Source organism: Chrysochloris asiatica, unplaced genomic scaffold (assembly GCF_000296735.1).
Source record: "Chrysochloris asiatica unplaced genomic scaffold, ChrAsi1.0 scaffold00002, whole genome shotgun sequence".
NCBI lineage: Eukaryota > Metazoa > Chordata > Mammalia > Afrosoricida > Chrysochloridae > Chrysochloris > Chrysochloris asiatica.
In genome coordinates, this window is record NW_006408520.1 from 38,917,334 (window position 1) to 38,943,932 (window position 26,599).

The 26,599-nt window shown below is 36.3% G+C and overlaps 1 protein-coding gene across 3 annotated transcripts in view; it reads right to left on the reverse strand.

Annotated features, from left to right (window-relative positions):
- LPHN2 (latrophilin 2) overlaps positions 1-22,719 on the reverse strand; it is a 228,861-nt gene extending 206,142 nt beyond the window's left edge. For all 3 annotated transcript variants that reach the window (XM_006831011.1, XM_006831013.1, XM_006831012.1), the window contains exon 1: positions 22,600-22,719. The gene's annotated coding sequence lies outside the window, so the exon portion shown is untranslated. The remainder of the gene's footprint in view (positions 1-22,599) is intronic.
- Positions 22,720-26,599: the final 3,880 nt, after the last annotated feature.

Consider the following 26,599-nt stretch of genomic DNA (forward strand, 5'->3'; position numbering starts at 1 on the left):
AAAATATACTAAAATAAAAATCAATTACGAATTATGTCATATAAAGTCCAAATCACTGAAAAGGCATTGACTGAACAATGGTGGGAGTGGACCTCATAGGATATAAAAACCTTACCTATCACTCCAACCAACATGTCCTAGCATACTAATGTGTTAACTTTCTTTCTAATTTCAGCATCAGCCCATATCAAACAAAAATGTGAGAAACAATATAGCAAGTCTTAAGAGTGAAAATGGGTTGCAAAAACGGGCTGCTTTAAAATGTGAAACAATGTTCAACACATTTAATCATATGAGCACTTACTGAGAATTTTCCACCTATTAAGATATATTTAACCTTATGATAGATTTGTTACATAAATATTTTCTATTAGAAGCAAAAATACATGAAAAAAACAGTACCCAAAAGCAAACCCATTTCTGTCTTGTAGATTCCAATTGAGAGCAAAATCTTAATGATTTTGTTACTCTTATCAGGAGCACACTATAGCTAGACAATGTTCTTTATATCAAAAAACAAAAGCCTAATATTAAAAGTTCATGACAACCACAGAAAAAGCCACAGTAAAGAGAAATTTGTTTTCTTTTTTTAAAAGCCTTAGAGGGCACTTTAGAAACTCTGAGCTTTCTGTAAAAAAGATAGACTGGAATATAAGGGAAACTAAGAATATCAAATTAGTTGGTTATTAAGAGCTGTTAAGAATATTACTACTAAAAAGACCATGAAGAATGAAGGATATCTAAACAAGTTTAATCTGAACAAACATGTTTTTGTGTTTGCACAAAAGAAGGATTTCTCTCTAACCACACAGCTGACTTCTACACAATCTTGATTACTTAGTAGAAACCTCATATAAAACACAAATACACTAACCAAAAATGCAATAAGCAATAACCCTTATAGGTTCCAAACCAAAAGCATACCCAGTCATCTAGTTGTTTCCAACTCATAGTGACCCTGACTCTAGGCACAGAGGAAAACTCCCCATAGGGTTTCCAAGGCTGTAAATCTTTATGGAATCAGACTGTTCACGTCTTTTTTCTTCAGAGTGGCTAGTGGGTTCCAATTTATTAATAGTTAAGTGCTCCAACCACTCTGCTACCAGGGCTCCTCTACAGATAGCCTGAAACACACATAATAAATTGTTTTACTTCATGTCAGCATTTGAAAAACCATGATATATACATGCAAATATTTGTGAATATTTTTTAGAAATGTAAAGGCAATTTTTTTTTTTTACAAATATCACATTTAAAACTATGTCAATTTGAAGGGGTTTTTTTGGGGGGGTTTTTTGCAGCTGTTATGCTGGTACTGTGGGCTAATGCGCTGAACTGCAAGGTCGGTTTCAACCACAAGGTTGATGGTTCAAACTCACCGGTTGCTCCTCAGAAACACTATACAAGGTCGCTATGGGTTGGAACCAACTTGATGGCACTTAACAACAACATTCTTTAAGATTAACGCATGCACCTCAAAACGTCATCCATAAAAATGAGGCTTGTTCCTCCTCCCCATTGTTCCCAATCAAGCTAATGGCATGAACGACACAGCTAGAACCCAGGGTCTAAGGCTTAATTTCCTAGCTTTTCCTTCCAAGCCCTCTACCACATCCAATCAATTGTCAAATGCAATTCTCTCCAAACTTTCATCTGTCTATTCTCATTGCCTCTTATATTGTTACTAGTCTATTCTCCAGTTTTTCTCCCACTCTACTTGGAGTCCTGGTGTGGTGCCGTACAGATAAAGCGCTGGGCCACAAGGTCGAGGGTTCAAACTCACCAGTCATTGGAAACCATATACTGGGTTGCTATGAGTAAACCGACTCAATGACACTTAACAACAACAACAAATTTATTGGTTGGGTAGCACAGTGGTACTATGCAATATGCACTGCAAAACACAAAGTCGGCAGTTCAAACTGCCACTCCGTAGGAAAAAGATGAGGCTTTCTGCTCCCACAAAGGTATAGTTCAGGAAACTATACAGGGTCACTGAGTCAGAACTGTCTCAACATCATTTAACGATTTGTTAGTTACGTTGCTTATGTAAATATAACCCTTCATAAAAAAATGTTAAAACATCTTATGCTCTACATAATAAAATCTAAACCCAGCATGGCAGGCCCTTTCTAAGCAAGTCTCAAACAATTATCCAATTTCACCTCTCCTACTTTCAGTGGAGCTCATACTCTTCCACACACATTGTCTCCAAGGCACAACATTTCTATACCTTTGTTTGCCCGTACCAACCTTTCCACCTACTGAAAACGTCTCACATACACTCTGCTTCAAGGTCTATTAAAAAGCAAAAACAGTGTGTAAAAAGCATATTTGGATAAGTGCTGTCGAGTCAATTCCGACCCATTGCGACCCTGCACAGGGTTTCCGAGGCTGTAAATCTTTACGAGAGCACAAAGCCTCATCGGTCTCCCGCGGAACCACTGGTAGTTTCGAACTGCTGACCTTGAGATTAGCAGCCTGATTCGTAACCATTACGCTACCAGCTCCTTAAAAAGAATACTATTTACTTTGAATTCACACTTACTATTTCCATAGCCATTTTGTTTACGCTCACTATAGAATCCCTTATACCATCTTTGGAGTCAGTCCCTGCATAGTGCAAACAGGTCCAGGTGAAAGTGCTTGAAAGCTAACTGAAAGGTTAAGAGGCAACCCAGGAGTAGATGGTGGCGGTGGTGGTTATGTGCCGTGGAGTCGGTTCCGACTCATAGCGACCCTGTACAGAGTTTCCGAGGCTGTAAATCTTTACAGGCGCAGAAAGCCTCATTTTCCTCCCGCGGAACAGCTGGTAGTTTCGAACTGCTGATCATGTGGTTCACAGCCCAATTCGTAACCCCTATGCTACCAGCGAAGGTGCTCTGGTGGCGTAGTGGTTAAGAATCGGGCTGCGAACCGGAAGGTCAGCAGTTTGAAACTACCAGCTGCTCCGCGGGAGAAAGATGAGGCGATCTGCTCCCGTAAAGATTTACAGCCTCGGAAACCCTATTCAGGGTCGCTATGGGTCGAAACCGACTCGACAGCACTTAACAACAACAACAACATGCTACCAGCGCTCCTGAGGAGTAGACAGCAACTGGTTATCTGCTTCTCAAAAAAACTCAGCTAGTTGAAAACTCAATGGAGTACAATTTTACTCTGACAGAAACGTGGATGCCATGAGTGGAACAGACTCAAAAAAATTTTTTTTGCATCATCATTATTGGAGCAAATGCCTGTTTCTCGCATGAGATTATAAATACCTCTGTGCACCTTTGGGAAAATACATTTGACCAGGCAGGCACTTTAACAAATGACTGTTGTTCTAAAATGAGAATTACAACTGAGAAGTTAATGCTGAAACTGATGAAGTGTGCTCATAGGTAAAAATGTTCTTGATAAGAAAAAATACACAATATGTAAAAACACATGCTCAAAGAACAATACAAACTAGATATCAGAAGTTGTGTCATATTAAAACTACATATGCTGCCACATGTGGCACTTAGTAAACCAAAAATAGCATCTTGAAAGTAAAATGAAAAGCATTATAAACACTGTGAATTATATACGCAAAATGCAAACCTTTATCTGGCATTTATACACATTGTCGGGAATGACAAATACCTGTTTTACTTTCAAGAGAATATATCCACCAATAAAATATTAGATATTTTTAAAGTTACATTGGATGTTGTTGTTGTTAAGTGCCATTAAACTGACTCCAACCCATAGCGACCCTGTACAGGGTTTCCCAGAAGCAGCTGGTGAGCTTAAACCACCAACCTTACAGTTCAAACGACTTTGCAGTCTGACACATTAGCCCACAGCACACCACACCAGGACTCCTAGGAGTTGTATATTTCAAGAGTACTCTCAAAAAGATTCTTTTACATAGCAATGATTTTCCTAGTAGGAGTTCTGATGTGGCGTTGTGGGTTAATGCACCAGACTGCAAAGCTGTTTGAACTGCAAGGTCGGAGGTTCAAGCTCACCAGTCACTCCTTGGAAACCCTATGCAGGGTTGCTATGGGTCAGAACCATCTCAACGGCACTTAACAACAATTTCCTAGTACTATGCATCTTAAAACAATTTATGAAAATTAGAAGTGGAAGGTGGCAGAAGTGGCAAAAAAATTGAAGCATTCTGGTTTATTAACATCTTACAGCCTTGAAAAACAAAACTTGTACAACATAGAAGGATGACAAGGCTGCCAAGCAACAAAATTCACTTAACTCAAATTTACCTTTATGATGTTAGCTGTAACTTATACTTGCTGTAGCTAATTACCTTTAAGGTCAAACTCTTGGAAAATGCTTTAAAATTTTTCAGTTAAATTGATTATTGAAAAGATCAAAACATTTATAACTGAGTTAAACAACCAAATTTACCATTAGATATTTACACTGTATTATGAAAACACTATAAAATTCTAATTATTAATATTAAGAATAACTTCATTTTTAACAAGTTATATTCACATACATTAAACCAAAAAGTAATTTATTCTGGATTATTCAGTGATTATCTGTTTTGCACATAAATATTGAACTCAAAGTACAATTACGTAGGACGCTCACTACCAAACACAGAACCCTTTCATTTTCCACTGAATTTTTAGATAAAATACTTTTTAATCAATTTGTAAATAGAACCTTAAGAAAAATTTTTTTAACTATGCATTGAAAGTCCAATCTCAAGCTATTTTCAAATATCACCCTGATGGTAAAATTCAAGTAGTTTAACCTGAATAGCAACTAAGCATCACCAACTTTGATTTCAATGAATCAAAACACTGAATCTTTAGTAAGTATTCAGCATTAAAAATTCAAATTGATAAGCACATAATGTTCACAGAGAAAGCAGAGCTTTAAGAATTCAGGGTGGTAGATAAGTAACACTGTCCAAAAGTTAAACTTTATAAAGAATGTGAATGGAAATTTTATCTGTTGAGCTAAAATTATATATTGTTGCATGGAATCCTTCCTAACATTTTTAGTTAGACTTTGTAGCTACTTTAATGATTACTATGCTATAGGCCTCTAGCTAAAAACCTAGCTTTATAAATTCTTTTCAAAACTTTTAAAATATTTTTTCCAATAAATACAATTTAATGTCCGTAAGTTACAATGGCAAATTTGCCACAGAAGTTTATTTAAGTCTTAGATTCTAGTAACGATACAAGAGAAAGTCAATGTATATTGAAGTTCTACACATAAAACAATAATTTGTAACTTTAGGTAACAGACAAATAGACAAAAAAATATATGTCCTAGATAATGCTAAATCCTGTCCAAGAACTAATATATTTTCCTTTAAACTTAGTTGACAAATTTCAATTGACCAGGATGGCAGGCCTATCAAATGTGTCTATTGTACTCTGTAGTTGCCCCTACAAATCCTTTGTATACACAAGGTTGTTTTTGTTTTTTTCTTTAAAATCATTTTATACTTACTACTAATTTGAGGGTAACTATAGGAACTCTGGTAGCGTAGTGGTTATGAATCGGGCTGTGAACCTTAAGGTCAGCGGTTTGAAACTACCAGCAGCGCCGCGGGAGAAAGATGAGGCTTTCTACTCCCGTAAGGATTTACACCCTCGGAAACCCTGTACAGGGTCGCTAAGGGTCGGAACCGACTCGACGGCACTTAACAACAACAACAACATTATAACTTAACAACAACTATATATATATGTATTTATATATATATATATATATATATAGTTTTATTTCAATGAAAATTTTTTCTGTTTTCTTTGAGAACAAAACTATATAGGATAGTTTTTATTTCGTAAATTGAGTAAAAAAAGCATTATTTAAGTATCACTAATATATTGAGTCCTCAATTATCAAGCATAACATTAAAATAATCATTTTGATTAATGCCAAACATAAAAGGTATGGCAAAATTCCTGTTTGTTTTTGTTAAATTATTGAAGGCTCAATATATACTGAGTTACATGAAACACAACAATATCATATAATGATTGCGTCTTACATAAAAACCCTATACATTGATACATATTTGTATCTTGGCCCTTTTCTGGAAGTATTTCAAATAGTCACTTATTTAGGTAGTCAAATGAAAAATGTCTAATTTAAATTTATTTTAAGAGGGAGAGAGGCCCTCAGACAACAATTCAGACATGAAAAACATCAAATTATTAAAACAGCATCTGAATATATTAATCATTAAAAATACTAAAACAGCATATAAAACACTGAAACTATGTCCTTAATGCAAAAACTATCTGATAGCATTTTATAAATACATATGAGCTTTTGATGATTAAAATCCGTTTTTAAAAAGTAAGTCCTTTAAGGTTCAATTTTAAATCATGTTCAATTAAAAGTTAACATTCTGGTAATTTCATCGTAATCTTCTTGGTATGCTCCTCTTGAATTTCACAGAATTAACAGGCAGTATAGCAGATGAGGCTATTAGTGTATGTAATCTACAAGACTTAATAAATTTAAAATACTTACATGATAGTTATACCACAAGCAATTCAATTTAGCATTGTTCTAAAGAGCTCTAAGTCTTATTTTCTAATATTTTTGGGATATTTTTAAACAAATATCCTAAATGTTTCTGAAAAATTCAAATCTTGAAATGTGAATTGTAAGATATTTAAGCTTTGTTCTTGGACTTTTAAATCACATATTACTAATTAAAATACTTACTTGACCTGTTCCTATTCTAATTTAATAAAATCAGTTGTAGGTTGTTAGTCTGAAATGCCAAGGGAATATATGTACTCTTAGCATATTAGTAACACAATATAAGAAAATAAAAAATAAAACACATGGAGAGTATGGAGAAATGATCACATTATTGAAAGAGATACCCAACCAAAGTTATATTTGACCATCAAGTGAAAGCACTACTTTATTTATAATTCCTTGTCACTGTAATTCTACAAAATACTTTATAAGCACTAATCAATTCTAAATTACCATAAAGATTACAATGATAGAAAAGTGCTCTTATAATGTATGCTTAACTATCTTAATATGCTGCAGGTGCTATCTGAATCCAAGGAAGCAAGGCACTAAAACAAAGATTTTCTTTGAAATTAATTCAAATAATGTCAAAGACCCAGGTATTTATTTTTGCTTTAGACAATAGCTATTGGAGTTCTGGTGTGGCGCTGTGGGTTAATGCACAGGACTGTAAATCGGTTTGAACTGCAAGGTCAGTGGTTCAAGCTCACCAGTTGCTCCTTGGAAACCCTATACAGAGTTGCTATGGGTCAGAACTGACTCAATGGCACTTAACAACAATAGCTATTGTGGGTCAGTAACTACTACTGTTGCTTTTAAGTGCAGTTGAGTCGGTTCCAACTCATAACGACCCTGTAAAGGGCTTCCCAGAAGCATCGGGTGGGTTTGAACTGCCAACCTTATGGTTCAAAGTCCAGTGCACAGCAACAACTAAGCGATAAAGTATTTGTTATGAAGCTTTGACAAGTGGTAAAATTCTAGGCTAAGCCATATCTTCAACGAAGGCTAACTTTTTTGTTGTTTTAAATGTCTACTGTAAGTAATAAGGTTTTTCTGCTTTGGCTTCTATTTGGTCAAAATAACACAGCTTTTTGAATCAATAATCTGATATATAGAGTTAATACACTAATTACAAAAGCCTTATTACCTAAATTAACTGATTAATTTTACTGTTCTTTCTTAAACATGGATCTGAAAGAGGAAATGCTACTAACTAGCTAACTATATATATATGTATGTATATATATACAGATATAAGATATATGTTAAAATATAGAAACTACATATATTGGGAATAAATTTTATGAAGATTGGGAAACACATCAGTACTTAGTTTCATTTCAGATAGTTCCTTAGAATCTTACTTTTATATAAAGGCAATAGGAATACAGTCATGTTTAAAGTATTGGGAAAAAATGGTGAAATCTTATCATTTACTTATAAAATTAATATAATTTTGTTATTCTAAATATTTTCACTTTTGTAAAGCTGCTTAAATAAGCAACATCATATGAAAGACTTAAATCTGTTATATAAATTGTACATAATAAGTACATATTTTTTAGTGTTATATTTCAATTTTAGGAAATCTATCAAACAGAAAGGTTATTACTTTTCAAATAAAATAAGCAAAAAGAAACCAACATTGTTTATCTATTTTGAAATGAAGATTATTTAACTAATAACAAGGCAATTTAAAATATGGGTACATTTTCAAATATTGCTAATACATTTAATAATAGATGTGGATTCAGTTTGGGATCCTAGAGTCTTCCTAAAGATAGATACACTTAAAATTCTACATATATATATATATATATATTATTAAAGGCTTATTACACAGCTTGTTAACTTCCATTTAAAATGTCTAGCATATTAAGATGTTCAACTTTTGGTTCAAAGAAGAACATAAACATATATGATTTTTTTTTTAACATGAAACATATCTTTATAAAATTTATATTAAAGAGATTTGAAATCTATACTTATGACACATAAACCATATTTTGAAAATTATTCTTCACAATAAATTCCATCTGTAATACTTAATTTTAAAAACACCAATCTGCTCAAGTCGAAGCTGGAGCAAATAATACACACACACTTACAATGAAATGACATAAAATCCAATGAGCAGAGGATGCTGTCATATGAGGATTCATTATTACTTATTAGTTCACAAATAGTTCATAAAATTTCTTTGAGAATTTAAAGGCAGGGTTATTTCAAACTGAAAAACAGTTATCACTTAACCTCTTTGCCATAAAATCCCCAATATAATAACAATATTTGTGCAAGAACAATAGATTAACTTTCAGTAACACAATTTCTTTGCAATTGATTGAAATTTCACAATTTAAAAACAACTTAGTCTACCTTCAAATTTAGGACAAAACAAGTAGAACTTACCATAGCTGTTAGCTGAGCCTTTCCAATAACCTCACAGAAGTTATACACTCTGATGGTACTGTGATTCACGTAACAATTTTCCTAGAATGAATTTCTCTAGTAACCCTTCCCTCCCTGTGAGGTAGGTGTGTGATAGTAAGGGAAAAAAGATAATGAACTGTAAAATCAGATTCCACTTTCCAAGCCCTATCATATTTAGTACCAGCCAAAATAAGTAATCTTCTTTTATAATTTAAGACAATGAAGTAAACTAGGGAGTAAAAATTCAATAGAACAGGAGCATTTGGATATTTTGTAAAACATACCATCGTAATCCTATTGAAGTGCAATTGCTGTTGCTAATATTCTTACTCTGTTATGAAAATGCTCTACATAAATGTAGCAGAGACTTGTTAAGATAATACAGGACCATGCTGAGAGGGTAATACTTACACAATAGCTTATGCCAGTACCTAAATCTCTGTATTAAACAATAGTTTCTTTACTTAGAGAACCAGTCTGTGTAACAATAATGAGGTGACTTTTCACATTAGTAGATAAGCTAATAAAATAGTAAATTTGAAACGATGAATATCATTAAGAAACAACTCATTTTAAAATGTAAAGTAAATACCTTATTTGCCATGGCAGTCTTTGGCAAACTAAGGGGGGGGGGGTGAGGAGGGAGGACTATTATCGCTTTAAGAACAACACAGTATTATCTCTTTAAGAACACATATTCTTTCCATTTTTTTTCCTCCTTCAAACAAAAGGTTTACCAGTATAACACTGAATTGTTTTTTAAAGCAGGATCTAACATAATATTCCACAATTATATTTTCTGGCACAGTTGTGTACTAGTAATGTGAAATATTTTGTCCACTAAAAAGATTCAAATGCTCCTAAACCCTTATCCATCCCTAGCTGACTGCCAAAATACCTGAAGGAGAAACTCTCCAGTATTTCTGAGCATCTGACCTAAAATTTCTTAGAAATTCAGATGGCAGAGATTTCATCAAATCTGTTGAAGTACTATGTATTTTGTTTGTATTCACTTTTTTCCAAGTTAGTCAGCAGTTTTCTAAATTATTTAATATTAGGTCCTACCTGGAAGTTTCCCAATTTGTGTCACTACAATAATCTGAATATTATCGTCAATAAAATTCATTAATCCAAGATGATTTTTGCTTTTAAGAAAGAACATCTGCATCTCATCTAATTTGATACATTAAGCTAAATGTAGATGAATGTACTTCTTTAGTTTATGCTTACTGATACTATTTTAAATGTTTTACATAATACAGCAAATTATCTAAAATGTGGTTCTTGTTTAAGGACAACTAAACAAGGGACAATTCTGCTGTCATGCTCTCAAAGTGTTAAATCAATTTTTTGTAATCTCAAAATGAATCTGATATTATCCTTCAAGTTATTTCTGATAATTAAGAACAAAAAAGGCATGTTTGTCAATACAGGAAAATGGCAAGTAATTGACATCTTAGTATCTTAAATTTCACTATAATTATCTATAATTTGGCTTTTCTCAAAATACTTTACTTAGAATATTTTTTCTCAAATAAAAATATTAAAATGTTTTAATAAAATACAATTATTAGAAAGAAAATTATTGATTTATAGTGTCTTGGTTATTTTATCTCATATACATGCTCCCTCTACAGGTAATAACAAGAGTTAGCAAAGATATTTTAAAAATGCAAGCAGCTGCCTGTGTAAAACTGCAGGCAATTTGGTCACCATTTTACAGAAAAACTATTATCCAGCATTGTTCCCTCCTCCTTACCAATTATCTGATTAAAATAACTGCTCCTGAAAATTTGTGGTTCAACATGATTATTCTTGTCCTCCATGCTGGTTAAGAATGCAGCTTGAGCAGTCAGGATATACAAAGTTTTGCACAAAGTCACCCAAGAGCTTCTCATCCAAAGTGTATTTCAAGGAAAAGAAAACATTTGCTTGCTTAGACAGCACCAGCCTGAAATGATAGACCACCCAAAAGAAGGCTGCCCAACCCATTTATCTGATTCATGTTTTGAACACAAAATAAACAGAGATGCCACCTTAATATCTATTTACTGTGAAAAAATAAATGATCACTCTTATAAAGAATGCAACAACTATATTTTGTTCTTATGCTAAATAATTACAAAACTCAAATTTGGAGGTTATTTACTTTTGAAAAATAAACCTACTTCTACTAATTAAATTCAAAGAGAAAAAACTGTTTTGGGGTGCAACATTATTCTTTATCTTTCTGGTTGCTTTTTTGTTAGTTTTAGTTTTAAAAATTTGTTTCAGATTTCTGTTTATACAATGTTCTCTTTTGCAATTTTCCTTTCTGCAGATATATACAGAGATATGGTCCATCTCTGTCAAGGGATGTCAATAGTTCCAAAGTCTTAGGGAGAAGAGTGACAAATTGTTACTGAAGAATGATTCATGCTCCCTTCTGTAAGACTTAACCCTTCCTAACTCATACACGCACCACACCCCCTTTATAACATGTAAGCAGTAATTAGAAATTTGAGGCAAATTTGACCTATCAAAGATGAGCTGACAAGACTTATAAAAAGTCACTTTTAAAAATCTAAAATTCTTATTAAACAAATGAATATGATTAAGGTATGCTAACTTTCATGTTAAAACATAAAAATAGAGCTATCAATTGTATTTACTTTTTCCAATGAAACAAAGAACGTAAGGTGAGGGGGAAAACAACTAACATACCACGGTTTGAATGAATTTTCTTGTTTAGGAGAAAGAAATTTGTTTTACATATATTTTTAAATATTCAAGCTGCAAACTTAGTAGAAAGCAGTAATTTGAAATGTGGCTTCTATCAAGGTTATGGGTCTCCTAGCTTACAGCAGAAAGACCAGAGAGGGAACCAATTCTATTATTCATCTATAGAATTATCCATCAAGAAGCACTAGACAAATAGATTAACTTATGACAAAATGCTGGAAAAAAAATGTCCTTAGTAAAAGTGAAAATGCCTACGATCCAACTTGAGTAAAATTTTTGTTAATATATATGAGGCAAAATAAAATATTTTAGTACTATGGCCATCTTTTAAAAAATGGAAAAGGAGATGATATATCAAATTTTATAGGTTAAACCCTTGTCAAATCCTAGGAAAATCTTTGTAATCACTGGGGTATAAATGTTTAAATATATAACATTACCAAAATCAAGATTTCCAAACTGTCTTGGAAATTAACCACAGAACAAGCAGGAATTTTAAAGATTAAAAAGCATAATATGCATCTGAAAAAAATACAAAGATGTAGAGAAAATGCTACACAAGATATGTGTTCTGTAATTTCTGATCAATAACTACAACAGCAAATACTAAAAAAATGGTCGGCTTTAATGCCAAGGAATAAAATTTCCACATAATTTTTGTAGCTGAGAACTGCTTAAGAAAACATAATCTATATAAAACAAAAATTTTATCAACTAAATCTGTAATAATTTACTCATTAAATGGAAAACTCTTGTCATAGTACAGTACTTACAATTTTATGAATAAATTAACTAGACCTTTCTTTACAAATAAAACTGAAATATTTTTCTTTCCATAGATAAAGTATTTACACTCCTACACAAGAGAAAGTATTAGTGAAAAGCAAGTTAATCCAGACCGCCCCCAGCAGTAAAGAACCATTTTTTTTACAGTAACTGGGGTTAGATTAAAGAGCCCTGGTGCCAGTAGTTAAAACATTCAGATGCCTATCCAAAAGGTCAGTGGTTCAAATCAACCAGTCGCTCCATGTGAGAAATATATGACAGCCAGCATCTGTAAAGATTTACAGCCTTGGAAACCATATAAGCAGTTCTACTCTGTCCTAATAGGGTCACTGGGAGTCAGAATTGACTATACGGCAATGGATTTGGTTTTGATTTCGGGGGAATACATTTTTTTCTGCCATTTAACTCCAGAGAAATAATTATTTGAGGGTGTAAGTGATACAAAAAATATCTAAAAGGATGCAAAGTATGGCTATTGCAAGCATTTCACGTTCCAAAGGTAAAGAATACCTTTGATAGCAAAATAAAAACTGAGTGTCACATCACTTTCAAAATCATTTTAAAAGATGTATCTTATTCATACATATTTTATGTTATAAAAGATTCATGCTCATTTTTAGTTAATTGCCGTCAACAAGTATGAATATACAAATTAACAAAATAAATTGTATGCTTTGGTATGTGCACGTATGTATACATTTGGCCAAGACAATAGCTAAAGAGCATCAGTTAATAATTCAAAAAGCAAAACTAAGCTCCTTCCACCCCACCCCACTCACCCCACCCCCCCAGTTAGGAACCTCATTTTACATGGCTTAAGATTGTGTTACTCAGGCAAAAAAAGTTACAGGGTTATTTTAACAAAATAATGTTTGAATTGATGCTAAGTCTAAAGGTGACAATCCTTTCACAATTTTTCCCATAATCCATGCATTCATTTTTGTCTTTGTTTTTTTCTTCCAATTATCAAATAAAATGTTTAAACATTTATCAAAATGCCTTATTGCATCTTAAAACAGAATGCAGACTTGGGTCATACACTTTTGTTTAACATGCTTGCCTTTTAATTCTATAATTTTTATTTTTGCTTAAGTTGAATCTATCCTAAAAATGGTCCTTCAGAGTTTTTTCCAGTGCTTTTGTTATGGCAACTAATTTTGACACCAACATTCAGAAATCAAGGTGCAATCCCTGTGTGTGAATTTAAATGTTTATAATATACTTTTCACAGATTGGAAAAATCAATGACAAGACCAACAGGGGCCCATTTTGTTCAGCATACGTTTTCTTGTCAGGCCATGATTAATGCTGTGCTCTGTAGAGGGAGACATTACATCCGGGCTAAAACAGACCTAAATTTTACCCTCAGGCTGAAATCTGATTTAAACATCTCTATTTAGAGTGACATTTGTCCTTCCTTTTCAACTGGTTTCCCCAGAAATTCCAGCGAGTTGACTTCATGACCCACAAACAGCCGGGTAGATCAGAGCAGTGGTTGTGCCTGTTCTAGCAATTCGGTAAATCTGGATGCCAGAATGAAACAAGGTGGTAATAAAAACAGGTGCCCAAATCTCTGTGACTCTGGAGCCCATGGCCACTTTATTGCACTAAGAATTTTAAGATTAAGAATTGAGCATAATTCAAGAGTCAGTAGTAAAAAAAATTTCTAAAATGTGTTTCTACTGCTGATAGTCTAAGGTATAATCCCTGATATTCTAGGGGTTTTTTGGTTCTTAAGATAAATGAGGTATTTCATTGCAATGATGGTAATGTATCGACTACAAATTCTAGACATCCTAAACAGCAATTACTAAAAACAAGTGTCTAAAGCAAAAAGGAAATTGTTTCTTATTGTCTAACTTAAACCAATAGCTTCCATAAAACTAAAAATGGAAAAGTAAAAAGAAAACAATGCTCCTATCACAAAAGTCCCCAAGTAAGCAAGACATATGCAGATTTAAACAGGTGCCAATATTCTTACACTGTGATGCATGGTAACTTTTGATAGTATTAAGCAATTTAGACATTGCTGGCAAGCTCCTACTAACCAAGTTAATGTAATTTCTGTTGCTTTTCAAAACAAATTGATTTTTTTTTTCTTTTAGCCATTCTGGTAAATTGAGCATATTTATACAACTGTGATGGGATTGTACTTACCACCATATAATGCATAAAATTCTCTACGAAGACAAGCTGTATTACTTCATAAAGCTGCATTTTTGTTGTAATTAAACAAATTGTATTTAAACTTGCACTGTGCTTCCCAAATAATCAGTAGCATTTTGCTATAAACTGCACTAGCAGGTGTTAAGCTCTTGATTCCTTCATTTGGCTTACATCTTTTTGGATACATTTATTTGTCAAATGTGGTCAAGTTTTCGAAGAACTAAGTGTCTGAAAAATTAGTGGACAAGAAATATTAGAAAGCATTTACAAATTATTGCCTATATTTAGTTCATCAGATAAATTAATTATATATTTTTAAGTCTTTTTTGTCAATTAGGACATTTTCTTATGGTACAACTCACTTAAAAACATCTACTTACATCTTAACAGCATTATGGGATTTTTAGAGTTTAAAACATATACTCAATAAAACCTATGCTAACCTCAAATTATGATTTTTAAGTCCAAATAAAATTTGGAAGTTACAGCTTCTAGTTGTCAAGATCACATTAGGTCAAGAAAACATCATTCATTACTTTAGAATTCTAGTTCTTCAATTCCGATAATTAATTATGATTCTCTATATTAAAGCAAACCATTCCTTACGTTTTTCTTTAGGCATTAAAAAAAAAAGAAATCACAATTTGACCCATCTTTTAAAAGCACCTGGAGTTAGCAAAAAAGGTTTTAGAGCACAGCATCAATTTATTTTTCTGATAACATCAAGTCTAATTACAGCAATCTGAATGATTAAATACTTTTCAACCTTTCAACCTTCAATCTTTAAGAATTGTTTGAAGAGATGAATATTTGGGTGGGGCTACAGAGTAATTAGAATTATGTAAGAGAGAAGTTAAAGAACCTATGATTTTAATCTATCTTTTAAATAGAAATGCTTTAATCTTTATTAAAATAGCTGGAAAACAGTTCTCTATATGTCAGTAATCTGAACTAATATTGAAACAAATTACAACAAGAATTAATATTGACCAAAACCTGAACTCGCTTTTATCTTTTTCAGATCTAGCAACTAAAGTTGCTATTTTAATCACCTTATCAAAATCATTAATTTGTGACTTTTTGTAATTACGTATTTTTGCAAATTATTTGAAGAACTTTTTAATATTGCGCATTTTATTTCTAAAATTTTATCAATTTGAAAATAATCTTATTTTAGTTTTACATGAATCTTTTCTGCAGAAAAGCAAACAATGTCAAACGTATACCTCTCCCTTCAAAAACAATGGTACATCTTTAAGAAAACTTTTTATAACAAGACAAGCCTTATATCTCACTAAATTATTCCATTTCCAAAACATATTTCCTTCCTAATTCTAGGTACATTTCATCTGTCTGTATCAATAACTGAGCAAATATTAAGAATTCTTGTTAAAATTAAACAGATTCCACTCAGTACAAGTGTTTTGCCCCACACCTTGGAATACATAATGTTCTCTCCATCCCACACTATACCTGTCAAGAAGGTAAGTGCTATTTGAGTATTTACTCACAAAAGTTAGTTAAAAAGGTATTTTTATAGAAAGCAACACAATAACATTTTACTAGTGTGTTAATGTACCAGACTGCAAAGCGGTTTGAACTGCAAGGTCAGCAGTTCACGCTCATCAGCTGCTCCTCGGAAACCCTATACAGGGTCTCGCTATGGGTCAGAACTGACTCGACGGCACTTCACAACCACAACTATGGTTTGCAAGTTTTTATTTAACTCTTGATGGCCACAACATCTCAATTCTGGTTCAGATTCCCATATTACTTAAGGCAATAGAATCCTAATTTAAATGTTTTAATAAAGCACAGAAAACTTCTACGGATGATTAAGTAAGTACCTAAACAGAAATAAACTTTAATTTTAAGGTTTTCCTCTTGTGCATTTTAAGAAAGGAAACACCCAGAAGCCTGGTGTTAACATTTCTGTCAATTGTGAAAATTGCAGCAATAAAAACTCCAACTGCTTCTCTTAAATTAAGACTTGTAGTACTGAATGTGAGATCTTATATTTATATTAGTTTTTATAACATTTGGACATTTTGTTGTCTGCTTTGATGTTAGTCCATTAATTGAGCAGCGAGTCAAAGCCTGGAAAAAAATTATATTTATTAGAAAGTCTCAAGTCAAAACCAGAAGCAATTGGTCTGTTCTACCTCACATGATTCAATATTCTGATTTCCCCAACTACCTGTTCCCAGAGCTATCTGCATTTCTAAATTTGTTTTCTGTTGCCAACACATAGGAACCCACAGTGATTGAAAATGGCAGCTGAAGTGCTTCTACAACACATTAATTTTTCTCTAAGTAGTCCAATTTCGTCATCTGAATGTTGAAAAATCTTCTTTTCACTGCATTTTACACCTTTAGAGATTTGCTGAATTCAGGATCACCATTACATAAAATGAAGAGTAGTGTTTTTCAAGACAATTTTTAGATTATCACTAATAGCTCTAAAGGATAATGTGTTTTCTTTATAGCACTCTGCATTCAAAGCAGACTAGTTAACAGCAACATAAGTGCAATAATAGCAATTACATCAACATGGGCTTTTTTACCATAAAAGTACTTCTTAGACAACTGAAGGGATCAGATAAATAAACTACTATAAAATGATTTGGGGTAATGATATGAATTCTACTAAAATAAAATCTTGTCTTAATATGAAAAAAAGTAACACTCCATGCAAGGTCTGCAGTTCAAACTCACCAGTCGCTTCTTAGAATCCTCATACATGGTCGCTATGACTTGGAACTGAATCAACGGCACTTAACAAAAATAAAAAACTAATGACTAAAAATGTTGGGTAACTAATGATATTTTTTCCCCCGAAACTGCTATACTTTAGTTTATTTTTACCATTAATACAAAAAGTTATTTTGAATCTTAGTAATAAATCCCTCCAAGGGATATCAATTCACATTCTAAATCAATTTACCATCAAAGGCAAAACTACAAAAAATTCAAATACCTAAAATCTTCCATGAATTTCACCTTCATCTTAAACTAGGTTCTATAAAACTTTAAATAAACAAAATATTTGCCCTGAAATTGTAGATAAAAGTTCTATTTCCTTGACATGTCCTCCACAGATTGATCAAAATGACACAGTACTTCTTCAAACTTGTTTCCTGACTCATATATATTGAGTCCAAATAAATCCATATGTATCTCTTTGCAAATGTTTAAAGAAGTTAGAGCAGTTAAAGTGTAAATAGTTTTAAAAAGAAACCAACTTTAACCTGAATACTAGAGTTTCCTAGTTTGATAATGTATTTAGAGAAGAAAAGTATTCAACCAGAATGATCTTTACATAAAATTCACAAAAATGTGGGCTTTTAACATTTAGAAATCTTTCTGAATCTTTCACTTAAAATAAAAGCTGACAGTGACGTTGATGTTGAGGTTTTTTTAATCCTCTACTAATTTTGTTTTTCATATTAATTTTGCATGTATATCAGAAACAAAGTTTCCTAGGTATAAAAATGAATGAACTTTATAGATTTCTATTGTTTTACAGACTATAATCCTTTATTTATCATTTTACTAGTAAAATATAGATTTTAAAAAATGTATGAAGTTAGAAGGATAAGCTTTCATAACTCTGTCTTCCACTTAAGGGACCCCCTCAACAACAACAACAACAAAAAAAAAAACCACAGGCAACAGTGACTATCATAAAAGGTCACCCTTTTTCTAGGAACAAACAATTTATCAATAGATAATAAGTGCCTGGCCATTCGCAAAGGCTGCACAGCAATAGACAATGTTTTTTGCTCACATAATTACAAAACAGTAAAAGTTCAGAAACACTGCCTGAATCCACCTCCCTATTTTTACCCTTTACAATTCTCATTGCCCTTTGGGCCTCCGCTTGGAAGCAAATGGAAGACAGGCTGAAGTTTTCTCAATTGAGCTGAAGCTAAGAAACCTTTGATATGCTAATAGTCCCCTTCAAACGGTAAGAATTCACACTTGCATTAATTCAAACAATTTGTGCAGAATGATGTGAAATGGCACCTCTTTTGGAGGCAAGCAACAAAAGGAGAGAATCGGAATGTCTGAAGAAACTAAACAACAGAACATTTGTTCTGCCGTATTCTTTTTGCCATGCATAAATTTATTGGGGAGGGGGGAATAGCGGAGGGACAACAGAAAGTCCCATGACACACACACCTGAACAGACTGTAGAATAGAAAACAGACTTTCTATCTAAAGGTTTCTCAACTATTTTAATAATGCTAAATTAAAAATTACAAAGATACTTACACCCAAGTCTAAAGTGTCCCATCACAACTTGAAAGGTTGCATATTTGGGCGCATATTGCTTCATTAGTTCCCATCTTCGAAAGTCTGCCCAGGACCAAATTTAATTTACTAAGAGATATCCCAACAGGTAATTATTTACCAAACGGATGTGACTTTCATCATTGTGCAATTCCAACTGAGCAAAGAGCAAACTCGGTGGGGTCCATTCCAGACACAAACATTGACAGAGAACTAACTGAATGAACTAACTACGTCCGTTACACCTACACCTCTGGAAAGGGGACAAGAAAAGTACACATGCTGCAAAGAATGCAAAGAAAAATCAGACTTGGGGGCTGGGTGGAAGAAAAGTGCATTAGAACCTGGCCTTTGTAACGGGAACCATATGGTAGGTGGCTGAGACTCAGACGTTCTCAGGCTGCTTGCTTAGAGAAGCTGCTAAGCAGCCTGACACCTTTCAAGAAACAGTTGGAAAACATTTCCTCGATCTGAATTCGAGACAACATAGTTTGCATCAGAAAGAATGGAATGAGGGGGCCAGAGAGCAGGGCAAGAATGAGGGGGAAGGAGCCCCTAGAAGACCCGGAAAGGAGAAGATGGACCTTCCCACCTCCAACTATGCTTTTTGAGGACAAAGTGAAAAGATATAAAATAAATGAAAGACATACGTTCCTTAGCCTCCGCTCAGAGACACTCTGGTACTAAGTAAAGCTTCCAGCGACTTTCCCTAACCCAAACCCCGTAGTTCAGTGAAAGGAACAAACTTTACTGGCCCCAAGCAAAGAAGTCTCGCAAAAGTGCCTCCACACAGCTGGGGAGCTTTTGTTGGTTCGCTAGCCCTCGCCCCTCCGCCAGAGGGTCTCCCAGCCAATCAAAGAGTCCACTCTACATGGCCAAGGGGTCTCCCCTTTCTTCGCGCTCCTCCCACGCCTTTTTTCTTCACGCGCTTCCCACTGGGCACTCCATCCTACCAACCAGGATCCCGGAGGGCTCCCAGCCCCACAGCCATCCCAGGAGTCCACAACGTAACTTCCCCGCAGGCCCAACGAACGCAGCCCGCTGCTGCCCTCTCACTGCGGGTCCGGGAGGCTCTCTAGGCTCTCTTCCCTCCTCGAGGCCCTCCGAGTCTCCGGCCCCGCCATCCTCCTGCCCTCTGGGGCCGCCCTAACAACAGCAGCCCGCCATACCCAATCGATGTCAGCCCAACGCCGACCCACCACATCTGGCTGCACTCATTTCCCATCATTCTCAACTCTCCATACCACCTAACCCCAGGCCAGAGTCAACAACCCTCAACAACTCACCCGAGCCCCCCCACCAACGTTCACTTCTCCAGAACTCGCTCGCTAGCAGCGCTCGCCATCCCCGCTCACTTACTGGCCGGGACAGGCCTGCGGGAAGGAGGCGAGGGGCGATAGTGGGAGGGCCCAGCACCCCGAGTACCCCCCAAGGACCTGCCTTACACTCCTACTCCCCAAGCCAGTAATGAAAGGGCATGGGATGAAATCCCACAGCTTTTAGGAGACCAAAATATGCACAACCCAATTCTACCGCCACCTACCCCCCAACCCCACCCCCAGCAACTAAACTGACGCTTTGTGAGTATTACAACCCGAGAAAAGAAGAAACCGGCTGGACTGGGCTGAGAGTTCCTTGTATTGATTTTTTAAGAGAGAAGGTGGGGGGAGAACTGTGGCGGCGAGCAGCCCAAGTAAGCACGGTGTCTACCCCTGGTTCCGGACGAACATAAACAAACAACCGCGCCTGAACAAACCCGTGGTTCTCGCCACCTCCAGCATCCACCCCCGGGCAGAAGGCACAAAGCAAACAGGTCTCCGCAGCCCCGCACAGAGGCACATTGTTCGCTCCTGCAGCTCTTACCTCGGTCTGCGAGTGCGCCCAGGGGGAGGGCCGTCTGGCACGGGGGCTGTGCGGGGGAAAAGCGCAGAGGACAGCGGCGACCCTGGCCAGAAGGCCGACGCCGGCCAGGAGCCGGTCACAGTGCGCAGAGCCCTCCGGGGAGCCGGCCGCCGAGTCCGCGCGGGTGGCAGCGCCGCGGCTCGCCGGCCGGACACGGCGCCGTAGCTCGGCGCGTCCTCCTGCTTGGCCGCCGCCGCCGTCTCCTCCAGCCAAGCAGCCAGCGCCCGGCGACTCCTAGGGTTAAGTCAACATTTTCCCGCAGTTTCCCACACGCTGCTCTGCTAGATGGGTCTTTTACTAACACGCACACACCCACAAGCGGCACGCTGCCTTAAAAAAAAAAAAAAAAAATCTTTCTTTCTCTTTAGAAATCAGAGCAAAAGGGGTGGTGGAGGCAAAAGCCCGTCAAAGGTGCGCAGACTTGGGAGTCAGTCCCCTCGGAGCGGCGGTCGCGGGAGGGGCAGGCAGACGCCGGGGGCGTGAGGCCAACTCAGTTTGTCATGCGAAGCCCCTCAAGTCGCCGTCCGCGCCGGCCGGACGGGCATCCTTCTTGCCGACCCTGTGGCCCCTCTTCACATTTCAGATCTCCGAGGCGAGGCAGAGCGGTGGCCGCTGCCAAGGGAAAGGCAGAAGGCGAGGGCTTGGGCTCGGGAAAGCAGGGAGGAGAAAGGAAGAGCCACGCCACGCACAGCAGCGAAGGGGAGATGCCCCCCCCCCCAAAAAAAAAAACAATCCCAAGGAATTCTCCGGTAAGCTCCCGATTTCTCTCCGGCACCTCTGCGTGTGTGTGAGCGAGCAGAGAGTGAGTGAGAGGGGGAGAGAGAAAGAGAGGGAGAGAGGGAGAGAAACGGGGGAGTGCGAAGTCCTGACACAGACTCTCGGCGAGGTCTGAACTGGAGTCACCTCCAGCCTTCTCCTCCTCCTCCAACACCCCCCTCCCGCCCCTCACCCCCAGTTTGGCTAATCACATAAACACATTAGTGTGTACAGCAGCAAAGGACACATCTCGCCCTCCCGATTTTTCCAAGTAGGGGCTCAGGCAAACTCAAAAGATTACAGGCAGCTAAGTACAAAACGTGAAGCAGATAATCTATAACTCATTGCCGCCCAATGGCCATTTTCCACTCCATTTGAGCAGCTGCGGCGGCGGTGCGCCCAAGAAGGCGGGGGGGGGGCGGGGGCAGAACGAAAAGGGACACTTACGGGCCCGAGTCCTTCGGGTGGTGGTGGCAGTGGCCGAGCAGCCATCCAAACACTGGCCGGCCGGAACTCCGGCCGGGCTCCGCCGGCGGGGCGGCCGCAGGGCTGTCCCGGCGGCTCTGGTAGAGGCTGCTGCTAGGGGCGCGCGCGCACAGCCGCGGAACGCGCCCCGGAGGCGACCTGCGCCGGCTCGCGCACCCTTTCTCCCCTCCCCGGCGGCTCGTGCACCTCCACTGTCCCAAGCTCCGCGTTCAATCTCCACCCACCCCCCCAACCCCCATCTACACACCCATTCAGCCACCACCGGCCAAACTCCACTTACTGCGCGCTCTATCCTCCGCGCGCTCCTCTGGCGCGCGCTTTTCATCCACTCCACACACACGCACTTTAAAAACATTTATTTTATTTCTGGAACGGGGTGAAGGGTATTTGGAAGAGCGCAGCAGAGCGCAACGCTCCAGCCTCCCAGGTGGGGCGCAGGGGACCCGGCCAGCAGCTCTAGCACACACACCCCCCTCCCGTTTTTCCCCAGGCCAAGGAGCTTTCTCCTAGCCTGGACATAAGAGCGGCGTCCAGGATGCGTTTTTTACCCACCCCGTCTCCAGGTTTTCTCTTTTCTCCGTACACCGAGCCGGAGGCCCCGAAACTTTTAGTTTCCGCAGCCCTCCTTTTGTGTGACTGCTAGCTAGTAGGAGAAAGAACGTCTGTTCGCCGCGACTGCCTCCGTCCGGCTGCGGGGGACGCTCCAGGGTTAATGCGTCTTTGATACCTGAGATTTCCGGTGCGCTTGTTAATGAAACTTACATTTTTTTAAAATTGCGATGACTTTTTCTTTGTAGTTACATAGAGGTAGCTAAACTTTTACTTTATTGCTTATGTTTCACAAGTGTTTTCTGTGTGTTTGTGTGTGTATTTTATTAAAACCAGAATAAGCTAAGGAAGGAAACACTACAAAGCTCTCTACTCGAAAATGCATTCATCGTGCTGTTAGGTCTGTTTCCTTGATTTCCTTACATTGAAACTGTTTTTACTCTTGTCTTCTGAACACACTTCTTTGCCCCACTCTGTTGACAGTGTCGGCAAACAGCCAGACAGAGCCAACGACGGACCCAAGCTGAGGAGGGCACACCACAGCGGGGCAAATCACGCTTGAAAAACGTTTAAAAACCAATTAGAGTCTTCGTGCATAGGAGGGAAATCAAACTTAGAGTTCTTTTTTATTATTACAAATATCTGAGCTAGAATTGACTGAGTTTTCAGATGTACTCAGACGTCTCACTCTGATTCTATTAATGTATGTAGCTATCATTTAAAGAAGCATATTTGCATTGGATTTGGAGAGAAAATTATTCTCCAAGATTTGAACTAGGACAAAACTTGAGCGTCGTCTTTCCTTTCAAAAATAATACGAGTATATACATTTTGTTGCTGTTCAGTTATCATACTTAGGATATCATTTCAAACAACTATGTAATTAAAATACAAACACCAGATTGCTTAAAAGACTTAAAGGCTCTACATAGGTACCTGTCTTTTGTCACAAAGCCAGATATTTGTATGTAATACTAAACTGAATCCAAGTATTAGTCAAGTTTCTCTCTCCTTATTAAAAAAAAAAATCATAAATTAATTTTACAGTGGGCTGAAAAGTGAATGTGTTTTTGTTCATTCAATTCATTATAATTTATAGATTAAAACAATTGTTGATAATCAAATTTATTTTCATTGACAGTATTCCTGTTTTAATATTCTCATCATTACAAAAGATAAGAGGAAGAACTTAAGTGTATTTGGGTTATAAACTGCATACAAACTTATGTTTGGAATTTCTTATACAGTATTCAGATACTGCAAATACAGCATGTAAGCTAGTCTGAAAGAAGTACACGTATGCACAGCTAGCGTGAAACCTTATCTACACCTAAGTTTTATATCAGTAAAATATATACGTACATACAACAAATATACCTTGTGTTACTTGAAGCTAAGTTAGGCTAGTTAAAGTAGTTAAAAAGACAGAATTAAAGAATCCTGAGTTCATTTGGACTTCAGAGTGCGTTCATATCACTGTCTCCTTTGGCATTTAAAATTAGTGTATTCTGGATAATAAAGCAAAATTTGTGTGTGAAACTAGTAATATTTGTATTTACTTAAAATTTTATACCTTTTTTTTGTTCATCCTTGAAGGTTTTGCAACCACCTGGGCATGATTCACAAGCAGCTACAATGAGGGCGTAGTCCTATTTTCTTTTGGGAGGTAACACTTGGGCTGAGGATTTTATTTAGTGAGGTTAGTAAATAATCAATAGAAATTTGTGCCTAAATTAGTTTGGCCATATATTAGCTCATTTACTCATTTATTAAACACTTTCAGAAAGAATCTCTAGAGGAACTCAACATCTGCATTTCTTAGGTCTGCTTCCTTTGGTGTCAGAACCTAAGTGAGTCAGTGTTCATTATGTTCCTAAAAAGATCACACAACATAAAAGAAGGATGTATGAAAAGGAGAAGGAATTGTCAGAAGAGATTTAAAACTATAAAAACTAGAAAATGCTCCATGCCATTTGGAAGAGTTCAAATGTGGTTTAATACTTTTTGTAATCATAATTTAAGCATGCTATGATTTTAAAATTATATCTGAAAGTATTCCTTTTCACTCATAATGTTGTAAATATTTTTTAAATGTTTCTTTTCTTGCACTTTAGACATAATGCTAGCCTTCTGCATATACACAGAAAAGAATTGAAACAGGGCTTTCAATGGCATTGATATATTCAAGATTAAGCTGTTAGCCACAAACCTGTCATTACAAAGGAACATTTAAATGACACACACCACAGAGTATACCTATATCCAGAAAACATAATTTGTCTAACCCTTAGTGACAATTCAAATCATAATTTATAACAATACAGGTGTTATAGGAGAAAAAATAAAATGAAAAGCTTAATAATGTCTGCAGATGTTAACAAGTAGAGTTGGAATGCTATGCATTCCCTACAATTGAATCAATTCAACTACTCAATCTATACTATTACTTAAAGAATGGCAAAATCATTGACTTATTCATAATACTTGCTAATTGTTTTTTAAAATAAATACTACAGAAGACTAAGGAAACACCCACTTCCATTTGTTTTATGTTAAATCAACATCTAACCACTCATGGTGATTTCATTCAAAGAAAACAGAAGGAACTCATTAGCTTATGTGGTTAGAAAGATTGATGGGCTTCAACCATTTTAACCATGCATGTTTTTTTTTTTTTCTTTTTCAACTGTAGAAACTCATGTTTTTAATTTAAGCAACTTTAAGAAATTAAATATTGTTTTATTCAATGGGTTCACATATTTCTGATACAAAAATTATGCTAATTTTTTAACTGTTTACTATTCAAGCATCTTTGTTTAGTGGAAAGCAATCGCATACTTGTCAAAACACATATGAATAACAATACTTTGGGTAACAAAGAATCTGACTAAGTATAAAAATGGACACGCTTACAAAGTATTGTGGTAAGTGTAAATCAATGGAACTGAGTAGCTTCTTCACTGTCTGATCTGGCATACAAATAATCCAATTCTAAATGGGGTTGAGTGGAGGAGGGACGAGAAGAGGTGTGTGGGACTTAACAGTAGGCTGAAAATTGTAATGAAGTTTGAACTACACAGTTGTAAGACACTATCAAAGAGGAAAGGTAGTGTCATTATATGTTGTTGTTGTTGTTATTAAGTGCCGTGAGTTCTGACTCACAGCAACCCTATATAAAGTTCCCAAGGAGGCTGGTGAGCTTGAACTGCTGACCTTGGGCTTCAAACCGAACTTGCATTTCAGCGCATTTACCAGTAGCACCATTATGAAGAGCCTATTTTTGCTGTGATTAAAGTAAAAATGTTAAACTGGTCTAGTTACTAATACAGATAACAGAAATAAAATAAGCTAGATTCCTTCTTCATTGCTCCTTTCTTCATTATTACTGTTCAATGATGCTTGGTGCTGAAACTTGAATTCCTTACTTTAGAAAACAAACTTTCTTGAAGTTCTAGAGCAGAGTGAATGATATATGAATATCAAAATTAACTAGACCTGGTTGAAAGTTGCTAGTTTTGTTTTTCATTTCAGCCTTGCCATGTATGTAGGCTGAAAAGAAATCAAAACTCATTTTCCATGAGAGCAAAAACATATGAAAGCATTTGGCAAGGCCAATACGTTTTTAACTACTCTCCCGGTTGTCTCTAGGTTGAAAAAATCTTGTCCAAGATGGCCAGGATTTGCCCAAAATATAGAAATGCAGTCTCCAGAAGTAGTGACATTTCAAAGTGTGATATAAATATAATTATGATGTACTGTGTATGCTTAATGAGACTATTTAGAAATATGTAATCGCATATTAAATATCAGTTTTTCATAATTAATATTTTTTAATGCACCACCACCAATACAGCTGTTAGTCTGACTGTTTCTAGGCATTTTCTATGTATTTTGAGTATACACATAAAATTTTTATAATCCTTTATATATCTGTATCTATAGATATATAAAGGATTATAAAATGTTCATACCATTACCATTATGATACTCAAAGATAAGCAAA